This window comes from Oncorhynchus clarkii, chromosome 7 (genome assembly GCF_045791955.1).
Source record: "Oncorhynchus clarkii lewisi isolate Uvic-CL-2024 chromosome 7, UVic_Ocla_1.0, whole genome shotgun sequence".
NCBI classification, from domain to species: Eukaryota; Metazoa; Chordata; class Actinopteri; order Salmoniformes; family Salmonidae; genus Oncorhynchus; species Oncorhynchus clarkii.
The window spans coordinates 34,155,496-34,168,197 of record NC_092153.1 but is presented as its reverse complement, the minus strand read 5'-3'; the positions used below and the strand labels follow the sequence as shown (position 1 = coordinate 34,168,197).

At 39.8% G+C, this 12,702-nt stretch overlaps 1 protein-coding gene across 1 annotated transcript in view; it reads right to left on the bottom strand.

Annotated features, from left to right (window-relative positions):
* Nucleotides 1-12,702, bottom strand: part of LOC139414196 (mitogen-activated protein kinase kinase kinase 12-like) — an 80,471-nt gene that overhangs the window by 41,942 nt on the left and 25,827 nt on the right. The gene's annotated exons all lie outside the window — the stretch shown is intronic.

Here is a 12,702-nt window from a genome sequence, read left to right as displayed (position 1 = left end):
CACAGGTTGACCTTGGCTCTAGACGATGTGGGAAGGCATGATAACTATACAGCCTTTGTACCAGTGTCAAGAAGAGACAGAACAGTTTAGAAAACGCTGACGTCATTTTCAGTTTATAACAGGTGATAAAATGTATCATGGGCAGTACTCACGAGAATAAACGCAGCTGGTTGATTTCAAAGACTGGTCTCTGCCCATTTTATACAAATAAGGGTCTTACAAACTCTTATGAATTGACAGAGTGATTCATTTTAATTGGGTATTAAAACATAGAGGAATTTAATTCCTCTAACACAAAGACAGCCAACTTCGCCAAACGGAGGATGATATAACAAAAGCGCATTTGCGAAAAAAATCACAATCGTTGCACGAATGTACCTAAACATAAACATCAATGCCTTTCTTAAAATCAATACACAGAAGTATATATTTATTTAAAAGAAATCCAGGTTAGCAGGCAATATTAAACTAGGGAAATTGTGTCACTTCTCTTGCGTTCATTGCACGCAGAGTCAGGGTATATGCAACAGTTTGGGCCGCCTGGCTCATTGCGAACTAATTTGCCAGAATTTTACGTAATTAGGACATAACATTGAGGGTTGTGCAATGTAACAGGAATATTTAGACTTATTCGTTAGTTATCCGTATTTCACTGAAATAATAAACGTTTTGTTTTCGAAATGATAGTTTCCGGATTCTACCATATTATTATTCTACCGTATTTCTGTGTGTTATTATGTTATAATTAAGTCTATGATTTGATAGAGCAGTCTGACTGAGCGATGGTAGGCTCCAGCAGGCTCGTTCATTCAAACAGCAGGCTCGTTCATTCAAACAGCACTCGTGCGTTTGATTTTTTATACCTTTATTTAACAAAGCAAGTCAGTTAAGAACAAATTCTTATTTTCAATGACGGCCTAGGAACAGTTCAGGGGCAGAACGACAGATTTGTACCTTGTCAGCTCGGGGGTTTGAACCTTCCGGTTACTAGTCCAATGCTCTAACCACTAGGCTACCCTGCCGCCCCAGCAGCTGTTCGCTGTGCTTCAAGCATTGAGCTGTTTATGACTTCAAGCCTATCAACTCCCGAGATTAGGCTGGTGTAAACGATGTGAAATGGCTAGCTAGTTAGTGGGGTGCACACTAATAGCGTTTCAAACATCACTTGCTCTGAGACTTGGAGTAATTATTCCCTTTGCTCTGCATGGGTAACGATGCTTCGAGGTTGGCTGTTGTCGATGTGTTCCTGGTTCGAACCCAGGAAGGGGCAAGGAGAGGGACGGAAGCTATACTGTTACACTGGCAATACTAAAGTGCCTATAAGAACATCCAATAGTCAAAGGTATATGAAATAAAAAATCGTATAGAGAGAAATTGTCCTATACTATAGTAACTACAACCTAAAACTTCTTACCTGTAAATATTGAAGAATCCTGTTAAAAGGAACCACCAGCTTTCATATGTTCTCATGTTCTGAGCAAGGAACTTTAACGTTAGCTTTTTTACATGGCACATATTGCACTTTTACTTTCTTCTCCAACACTTTGTTTTTGTATTATTTAAACCAAATTGAACATGTTTCATTTTATTTGAGGCTAAATTGATTTTATTGATGTATTATATTAAGTTAAAATAAGTGTTAATTCAGTATTGTTGTAATTGTCAGTATTGCAAATATATATTTTTTTATATCTGCCCATTAATCGGTATCGGCTTTTAATTAATCGGTCGACCTCTAGTAGAGATCCTGGGGTGCAAAGGAGCAAAAACATAAATAACAGTATGGTGATGAGGTAGTTGGGTAGGCTATTTACAGATGGGCTATGTACAGGTGCAATGATGGGTCATCATAGGTACACTTCAACTATGACAGACAAAATTAGGTAGGTAGTAGGTTTTCACTCAAAATCTCACGATACATGGCCCCATTCATTCTTTCCTTTACACGGATCAGTCGTCCTGGTCCCTTTGCAGAAAAACAGCCCCAAAGCATGATGTTTCCACCCCCATGCTTCACAGTAGGTATGGTGTTCTTTGGATGCAACTCAGCACTCTTTGTCCTCCAAACACGACGAGTTGAGTTTTTACCAAAAAGTTATATTTTGGTTTCATCTGACCATATGACATTCTCCCAATCTTCTTCTGGATCATCCAAATGCTCTCTAGCAAACTTCAGACGGGCCTGGACATGTACTGGCTTAAGCAGGGGGACACGTCTGGCACTGCAGGATTTGAGTCCTATATAGTGCATGAGCCTGATGACTCTCACAACAAGGTTAATTATTTGACAATCGTGTAAGAAATAGCAAAGCATGTCCCTCTCATAGAGAAAAGGATGAATGCACGGGCCAATGCAAAGTACACAAGCCACCAAATCCAGAACAAAGTTCTTGAGGGCTTAGCTGAGATGGTACAAAGTGAAATAATAAGAGAAGTAAAAGAAAGTTACATTTGTGTAATTTATTTATGTAACCTTTATTTAACCAGGAAGGGCTCATTGAGATTAAAATCTATTTTTCAAGAGCGCCCTGGCCAAGATAGGCAGCACCAAGTCATTACAAAAAAATTACAGACAGAAAACATGAAAAACTACAAGTAATCTAGTAAAAACCATTGAATTCACAAAAGTATAAAACAGCAAATTAAAAACATTGACAGGTCAGGGAATCAGCCTCAAAATCCTTTGTCAGTAAAAGTATTTTGTAAAGTGTAAGGACGATGGCGTACATGAGTACATGAAAGCCCTTTTACCAAATTCAGCTCGGACATTTGGAACAGTTAGCAGGATAAAGTCCAGCGAACGAAGAGAGTACCCACCACATTTCTGAACAATAATAATGCACAAACAAAAAGGTAGTGAACCCAAAATGGCTTTGTAAATAAAGGTATACCAGTGACTGAGCCTACGAGTGACTAGAGAAGGCCAGCCAACCCTGGTATACAAAGTGCAGTAAGGGTTTTGCAGTTTAAAATAAATCTCAAATCTCTCATGGTAAAAAGTGTCAATTGATCTCACACACTGAGCGGAATCATTCATATATAAAATATCCCCATAGTCTAGTAAAGGCATAAATGTAGCTGATTACTATCCTCCTTCTGGCTTCAAAAGAAAAACAGGCCTTATTCCTAAAATAAAATCCCAATTTCAGCTTCAATTTTTTTGTAAGTTGTTGAATATGCAATTTAAAAGACAGGCCGTTATCAATTAAAATTCCAAGATATTTATATGAGGTTACAACCTCAATCTCCTTGCCCTGGCAGGTAGTAATAGGTGAAAGGTTCAGAGGTCTATTTCTTGCATTAGAAAACACCATCAGTTTAGTTCTCTCAGTATTGAGGATACGCTTCAATTGACACAAGGTATGTTGAACAGTATAAAAAGCAGTTTGCATGTTCTGGAAAGCTTTTGTAAGAGATTAGGCACAGCAGTAAATAACAGTATCATCAGCATAAAAATGTTGTGCATTTTGGACATTTTTGTCTAAATCATTTATATAAATAGTGAATAAAGAGAGAACAGAGCCTTGGGGCACACCATTCAAGACAGAATTTTTTTTGCAGATTGTTTGCAGATGAAATCAAAGATTTAAAGAAAAAAATAACAGATGTCTTTAGTTGTGAGGTACTACATTGAGGTACTATTACAACGGGGCCATCCACAAAAGCTTTTTGGACTTTCAGTCAGCTGAAAGCTTAGAAGCAGCAAGTCTCACAAAAAGTATAATTGATTGCCTTGAGAAACATGGTCTGGACTACAGAAATAATCTTGTGGGGCAAGGCTATGACTATGTGCATCTGTCATGAGCGGAAAGCATTCTGGTGTGTCTGCACGGATTAAAAACAGTGCAAGATTAGCATTTTATGTGCAGTGGTAATGCACATTGTTTGAATTTGGTTCTTGTCGATGCTGTAAAATCAGTACCTGAGGCAGTTAACTTTTTTTCTCTCCTGCAGAAGATGTACAACTTTGTATCTGGCTCGTAAGTTCATCTCAAGTGGCTTGCAGTTCAGAAAGAGCTGTATCCACAGCAGCAGACTTACGGATGGATGTAAGGTGGACATGCAGATACATGGCGTGCTGTAATCTGAGAGACATACTTCCAGCAGTTCTGAGAGTGCTACAGGATTTCACACTTGAAAATAGTGGCGATAGATCAGTGGAGACAAGGGGCCTTCTTTCTCACATATATTTACATTTAATAGGGCTTTTGGTTACCTTTTGTATAGTGCTTGGTGATGCCAAATTTCTTTCTGACATGCTCCAATCAAGCTCTCTTGACCTAGCAAGGGCTGTGGATCTAGTAGGTGCCATTACAGACACAATACAGGACTACAGAAGTGAGGGTTACTTTGGAGAACTATGGAAAGAGGTTGAAGGAGATTGCAGAGCATTGCAAAATAAGTGTACAAACAGTGTATAAAAGACAGCCTAAAACAAGCTTAAGATTTCACAACTCATTGGTGATGAGCACTGTAGGATAGAAAAATAGGGACCAAAGTGATGGAGAGCTATCTTTTTTTAGGTGCTTGACAGTCTCACAGCTGAGCTGCAGGGGCTATTCTCAAAGAATTGTGAGATAATGCAACGGATGCAGTCTCTCAACCTAAAGAGTGCAACATTCTTGAATGAGGACCCTCTGATTGCCTTTGCTCAGACCTTTGAGTCAGATTTAGAGGACCTCAAACTAGAGGTCGACCAATTATGATTTTTCAACGCCGATACCATTTATTGGAGGACCAAAAAAAGCCAATACCGATTAATCGGACGATTATTTTATTTTATATATTTATTTGTAATAATGACAATTACAACAATACTGAATGAACACTTTTTTATTTTAACTTAATACATCAATAAAATCAATTTAGCCTCAAATAAATAATGAAACATGTTCAATTTGGTTTAAATAATGCAAAAACAAAGGGTTGGAGAAGAAAGTAAAAGTGCAATATATGCCATGTAAAAAAGCTAACGTTAAAGTTCCTTGCTCAGAACATGAGAACATATGAAAGCTGGTGGTTCCTTTTAACATGAGTCTTCAATATTCCCAGGTAAGAAGTTTTAGGTTGTAGTTATTATAGGAAATATAGGACTATTTCTCTCTATACCATTTGTATTTCATATACCTTTGACTATTGGATGTTCTTATAGGCACTTTAGTATTGCCAGTGTAACAGTATAGCTTCCGTCCCTCTCCTCGCCCCTACCTGGGCTCGAACCAGGAACACATCGACAACAGCCACCCTCGAAGCATCATTACCCATCGCTCCACAAAAGCCGCGGCCCTTGCAGAGCAAGGGGAACAACTACTTCAAGGTCTCAGAGCGAGTTACGTCACCGATTGAAACGCTATTAGCGCGCACCCCACTAACTAGCTTGCCATTTCACATCGGTTACACCAGCCTAATCTCGGGAGTTGATAGGCTTGAAGTCATAAACAGCTCAATGTTTGAAGCACAGCGAAGAGCTGCTGGCAAATGCACGAAAGTGCTGTTTGAATGAATGCTTACGAGCCTGCTGCTGCCTTCCACCGCTCAGTCAGAATCATAGACTTAATTATAACATAATAGCACACAGAAATACGAGCCTTAGGTCATTAATATGGTCGAATCCGGAAACTATAATTTTGAAAACAAAATGTTTATTCTTTCAGTGAAATACGGAACCGTTCCGTATTTTATCTAACGGGTGGCATCCATAAGTGTAAATATTCCTGTTACATTGCACAACCTTCAATGTTATGTCATAATTACGTAAAATTCTGGCAAATTAGTTCGCAACGAGCCACGCGGCCCAAACTATTGCATATACCCTGACTCTGCGTGCAATGAACGCAAGAGAAGTGACACAATATCCCTAGTTTAATATTGCCTGCTAACCTGGATTTCTTTTAACTTAAATATGCAGGTTTAAAATATATATACTTCTGTGTATTGATTTTAAGAAAGGCATTGATGTTTATGTTTAGGTACATTCGTGCAACGATTGTGATTTTTTTAGCAAATGTGCTTTTGTTATATCATCCTCCGGTTGGCGAAGTTGGCTGTCTTTGTTAGGAACAAATAGTCTTCACACAGTTCGGAACGAGCCAGGCGGCCCAAACTGCTGCATATACCCTGACTCTGTTGTACAGAGCGCAAGAGAAGTGACAATATCCTTATTAAAAGAAATTCATGTTAGCAGGCAATATTAACTAAATATGCAGGTTTAAAAATATATACTTGTGTATTGATTTTAAGAAAAGCATTGATGTTTATGGTTATGTACACATTGGTGCAACGACAGTGATTTTTTTGCGAAAGCGCTTGTTAAAATCACCCGTTTGGCGAAATATATATGCAATGCAGGACAAGCTAATTAAACGAGTAATATCGTCAACCATGTGTAGTTAACTAGTGATTATGTTAAGATTGATTGTTTTTATAAGACACGTTTAATGCTAGCTAAAACCTTACCTTGGCTCCTTGCTGCACTCGCATAACAGGTAGTCAGCCTGCCACACAGTCACCTCGTGGAGAGCAATGTAATCGGCCATGATCGGTGTCCAAAAATGCTGATTACCCGATTGTTATGAAAACTTAAAATCGGCCCTAATCGGCCATTCCAATTAATCGGTCGACCTCTACCTCAAACATGAGGTTCATCAAACCAAGCGGCTTCTTGATAGGACAGAAAAGTGGAAGGGACAGACTGTCTACTCTCCTTGACTTTGTTGTGTTTCTAGAAACTTTATAAAATAAGTCTTCCATGAGATATTTCGACTTTGTAAGATTTCTGTTGTTACACCAGTCAACAGTGCTTCTTGCAAGAAAAGCTCAGCTTTAAAACGGATTAAAACCCACTTTAGGACAACAATGGTTGAAGTCACTTCGGAATTCTCAGTGTGAGTCAAGGAGGGCAAGCTCCCTCACCATGCATGACATTGTGAAACATTTTGCCAGTTCTCACCAGAACTGCAGACTTATGCTGTTTTAAATCTACCTAGGATAATTTGGCACTTAGGCGGTCCCTATAGTCATGATTAAAACCTGCACTGTGTACTAGCTAGTACACTGACATTCTAAAATGATCAATCCAAAGGGTATCATGTCACACAGATTTAATTTGGTCTTGATTAGGCCAATTCCAAAACTTTTCTTTGTTATTAGTTAACATAATATATATGAGCATAAATATGATACTGTAAGTCTGTAATATTGATGGGCACCAAAATCATTTTGGTTTTCAAGTCCATTTCTGCTTGATACCTGGTATGTTAAATTGTAGTGTTTTTTTGTAAACATACTTTTTCCTAAATAAACTATGTAATTTATGTAACACACAAATGCTATCTTATCTCCTTGGTGCTTGAACTTTATTTTCTGAAAATATTTTGATGTTCAAAACACTTATAGACCCAGATTATATATTCATGAAAACAGAGTGACTCAAGTCTCTCCATGTATGTGAGTACAGTGTGTGTGTGTGAGAGAGAGTAAGAAATTGAGCTGCAGTTCCGAGGTAGAGACACTGACTATTCATAGTATGTTAAAGAATTCTAGTGAAGCAACCCTTTTGGACAACACTTTCTGCCACATTGAAGAACTCCGGGTTAAGTGAATTATCACTTTTACCTCTAATCAGCAATCATAGGATTCATTCATGATCCTTAGACACCAGGTCAGGGTTACACACTAATTTTATGTCATGGTCTATGGACCCCTTGAAGTAACCTTGGCCACCATGTATAAAACTCTAGTTCTGCCACTGCTTCTACCCCCAAGCCATAAGACTGCTGAACAATTAATGAAATGGTCACCGGACTATTTACATTGACACCATCCCCCCATTTATTTTGTACACTGCTGCTACTCACTGTTAATTATCTATGCATAGTCACTTTACCCCTACCTACATGTATAATTTACCTCAACTTATATGTACCCCCACACATTGACTCGGTACCAGTACCCCCTGTATATAGCCTCGTTATTGTTATTTTCTTGTGTTACTTTTTATAATTTTTTACTTTAGTTTATTTGGTACATATTTTCTTAACTTCTTGAACTGCAGTGTAACGGCCTTCCTCCTCCTCTAAACGTCCATAACGTTTATTTAAAGACATAAACTAAACATCACAAAACAATAAACGTGAAACGAACGAAACCCGAAACAGTACCGTGTGGCAACAAACACACACGGAAAACAAACACCCACAAACCAAAGGTGAAACCCAGGCTACCTAAGTATGATTCTCAATCAGGGACAACAATAGACAGCTAGACAACCATACTAGGCCGAACTCAAAAACCAACATAGAAAAACAAACATAGACTGCCCACCCCAACTCACCGTACTAAAATGTTTGTTTATATTAAAAATTGGGCTGGCTAGGCTGCCTATAAGTTTTTAATCCAAAATGATTAAGTGGAATTAATCAGTCAACATAATAGTGATGACTGATGTGAGTAAATGTTTTATAAGCCCTACAGTTGCATTGGCCTGCATGATGCTAACATGCATAAATCAAGCTCAGCCCTGTAAGTTCTATTGTCTATCAGTTGTTGTCTGTGTCTGGGTAGAGGAAATCCCCCTCCTAATCTTGTCTAAATATAATTTATAAAAAACAAATTTAAGGTAGCTGCAGGGGAGGAACTGGGGTAAGAAGAAATTTCCTTAACTATAGACTTAAGAAGAAAGTTAAGCAAAGGTGCTATTCCTATTGGAAATGTTCTTAAGGTTTTTCCTAAATGTCTTCCTAAGAAAACAGTTAAGAAATGGGATTCTTAAATAGTTATTTAGGATTTTGATGTACAGTAGCTAACGTTAGTCTGGCTATAATGTGTGAAAAAGAACGTTCTTTTTTGTGTGTATAAAGGGTTCGCGAGCCAACTAAAAAAAATATTCTCGAGACGAGGCAAAAAAATAAATGTAACAAAATGTAAATATCAACATTTTATTATAGTGGGCCAAATCCTATCATCCCTATCACATAGGCTTATTCATTAGTTTCAAGCACGTCACTAATGAAGATATTTACGAAGTTTTTAAGAAATATATTTACGAAGTAACTAAGAAAACTACAAATTCACGAAGAACATTTTGAGGAATTGCATATTCAAACTATCTTATGAACTTCTTCTTTTTTCTCTTAAGCAGCTTCTTAAGTTTTTTCGTAAGTAATGTTTTGTGAATCCGACCCCTGGTCCCATCATAGCCCATATAAAACATTTTTTTTACAACTGATTAATCACTGTCATTCATACCTTGTAGGGTCCAGAGTTTTTCTACTTAGGTTAACATAAGGAAAAACTCCAGGCCCCAGGGGGTAAAAATTGCCCCACTGCTCTGGGATCTATGGTGCCACCAGTCTGCTTGCAGATGTCAGTTATCGTCGGGTATGTGGATGATCAGGGCTTTATTCAGGAACATTTCTTGGGCTACTTTGATGTGTCAAGTGGGCGAGATGCGCAGTCTGTTTTTCACTTTATGAATTTTGAGATGTCTAAGTTTAACATCATAGAGAAACGTATTGTCCAAACCGACGATGAAATGGAATGTATTTGCTATTTGTATTTACTGCTAAGTCCCCTCCTGTTCCCTACATTTGTCACTACCACTGTCAACTCTCTCCTGACATGAACTGAAGCCCCGTCTCATGTGCCCGCTCATCCACTGGTTTCCCCTCCATGCACTGCGAGTACCTCTATCAATTTTCTCTCCTTACTGTATGTAGAGTCAATCACAAACACAAAAACAATCACATTATTACACATCACATGCTTGGACTAACTCATTCTTAGCTCTTTTGTCTAACTGTGTAGCTAACTGCATTAGCATCGAATAGCCCCTGCGATATGCAACTTTTCAGGGAAGTCAGGAACCAATATACACAGTCAGTTAGGAAAGCAAAGGCTAGCTTTTTCAAACAGAAATTTGCATCCTGTAGCACTAATTCCAAAAAGTTTTGGGACACTGAAAAGTCCATGGAGAATAAGAGCACCTCCTCCCAGCTGCCCACTGCACTGAGGCTAGGACACACTGTCACCACCGATAAATGTATGAAAATTGAGAATTTCAATAAGTATTTTTCTACGGCTGGCCATGCCTTCCACCTGGCTACCCCTACCCCGGCCAACAGCTCTGCACCCCCCGCAGCAACTTGCCCCCCCACCCCCTCCCCCACTTCTCCTTCACCCAAATTCAGATAGCTGATGTTCTGAAAGAGCTGCAAAATCTGGACCCCTACAAATTAGCTGGGCTAGACAATCTGGACCCTCTTCCTAAAATTATCCGCCAGAATTGTTGCAACCCCTATTACTAGCCTGTTCAACCTTTCTTTCACATCGCTTGAGATCCCTAAATATTGAAAAGCTGTCGCGGTCATCCCCCTCTTCAAAGGGGGAGACAATCTAGACCCAAACTGTTACAGACCTACAGTATATCCATCCTGCCCTGTCTTTTGAAAGCCACGTTAACAAACAGATCACCGACCATTTCAAATCCCACCGCACCTTCTCCACTATGCAATCTGGTTTCCGAGCTGGTCATGGGTACACCTCAGCCACACTCAAAATCCTAAACGATATCATAACCGCCATCGATAAAAGACAGTACTGTGCAGCCGTCTTCATCGACCTGGCCAAGGCTTTCGACTCTGTCAATCACCGCATTCTTATTGGCAGACTCAATAGCCTTGGATTCTCAAATGACTGCCTCGCTTGGTTCACCAACTACTTCTTAGATAGAGTTCAGTGTTTTAAATTGGAGGGCCTGTTGTCCAGACCTTTGGCAGTCTCTATGAGGGTGCCACAGGGTTCAATTCTCGGGCCGACTCTTTTCTCTGTATATATCAATGATGTCGCTCTTGTTGCTGGTGATTCTCTGATCTACCTCCACGCAGACGACACCATTCTGTATGCATCTGGTCCTTCTTTGTACACTGTGTTAATAAACCTCCAAACGAGCTTCAAAGCCATACAACACTTCTTCCGTGGCCTCCAACTGCTCTTAAATGCTAGAAAAACTAAATACATGCTCTTCAACCGATCGCTGCCCACACCCGCCCGACTAGCATCACTACTCTGGATGGTTCTGACTTAGAATATGTGGACAACTACAAATACCTAGGTGTCTGGTTAGACTGTAAACTCTCCTTCCAGACTCACATTAAGCATCTCCAATCCAAAATTAAATCTAGAATCGGATTCCTATTTCGCAACAAAGCCTCCTTCACTCATGCTCCCTCGTAAAACTGACTATCCTACCGATCCTTGACTTCAGCGATGTCATTTACAAAATAGCCTCCAACACTGTACTCAGCAAAACGGATGTAGTCTATCACAGTGCCATCTGTTTTGTCACCAAAGCCCATATACTACCCACCAATGTGACCTGTATGCTCTCGTTGGCTGGCCCTCGCTACATATTCATCGCCAAACCCACTGGCTCCAGGTCATCTATAAGTTTTTGCTAGGTAAAGCCCCGCCTTATCTCAGCTCACTGGTCACCATAGCAACACCCACCCGTAGCATGTGCTCCAGCAAGTACAGTATATTTCACTGGTCATAACCAAAGCCAACATCTACTTTGGCCACCATTCCTTCCAGTTCTCTGTTGCCAATGACTGGAACGAATTGCAAAAATCACTGAAGCTGGAGACTTATATCTCCCTCCCTAACTTTAAGCATGTTTTTTGTCTTCCCAGTCAAATCTGGTCCTCTACTGGTCAAGCCTCTGAACACCTCAACTCATGCCACATTCCCTCATTCAATCACTGCTGTGATCCCTTTCATGCACTGTGTAAGTAGCCCTCTCGCGCCTATACCATGGGTCTACCATCGTCCTCAATTTTTCAAGTCACCAGCCTTGTTGTTACTTAACAGCCTTATTCTAAAATGTATTAAATGTTTTCCTCAATATACACACAATACCCCATAATGACAAAGTGAAACAGGTTTTTAGAAAATTTTGCCCAAATAATTTAACAATTATAATACATTATTTACATAAGTATTCAGACCCTTTGCAATGAATTACAAAATTAAACTCAGGTGCATCCTGTTTCCATGGATCATCCTTGAGATGTTTCTACAACTTGACTGAGTCCACCTGTGGTACATTCAATTGATTGGACATGATTTGGAAAGGCACACATCTGTCTATTAAAAGTCCCACAGTTGACACTGCATGTCAGAGAAAAAACCAAGCCATGAAGTCGAAGGAATTGTCCGTAGAGCTCCGAGACAGGATTGTGTTGAGGCACAGATCTGGGGAAAGGTACCGAAAAATGTCTGCAGCATTGAAGGTCCCCAAGAACACAGTGGCCTCCATCATTCTTAAATGGAAGAAGTTTGGAACCACCAAGAATCTTCCTAGAGCTGTCCGCCTGGTCAAACTGAGCAATTGGGGGAGAAGAGCCTTGGTCAGGGAGGTGACCAAGAACACGATGGTCACCCTGACAGAGCTCCAGAGTTCCTCATGTGGATGGGAGAACCTTCCAGAAGGACAACCATCTCTGCAGCACTCAACCAATTAGGCCGTTATGGTAGCGAAGCCAGATGGAAGACACTCCTCAATTAAAGGCTCATGACAGCCTGCTTGGAGTTTGCCAAAAGGCACCTAAAGATTCTCAGACCATGAGAAACAAGATTCTCTGGTCTGATGAAACCAAGATTGAACTCTTTGGCCTGAATGCCAAGTGTCACGTCTGGAGGAAACCT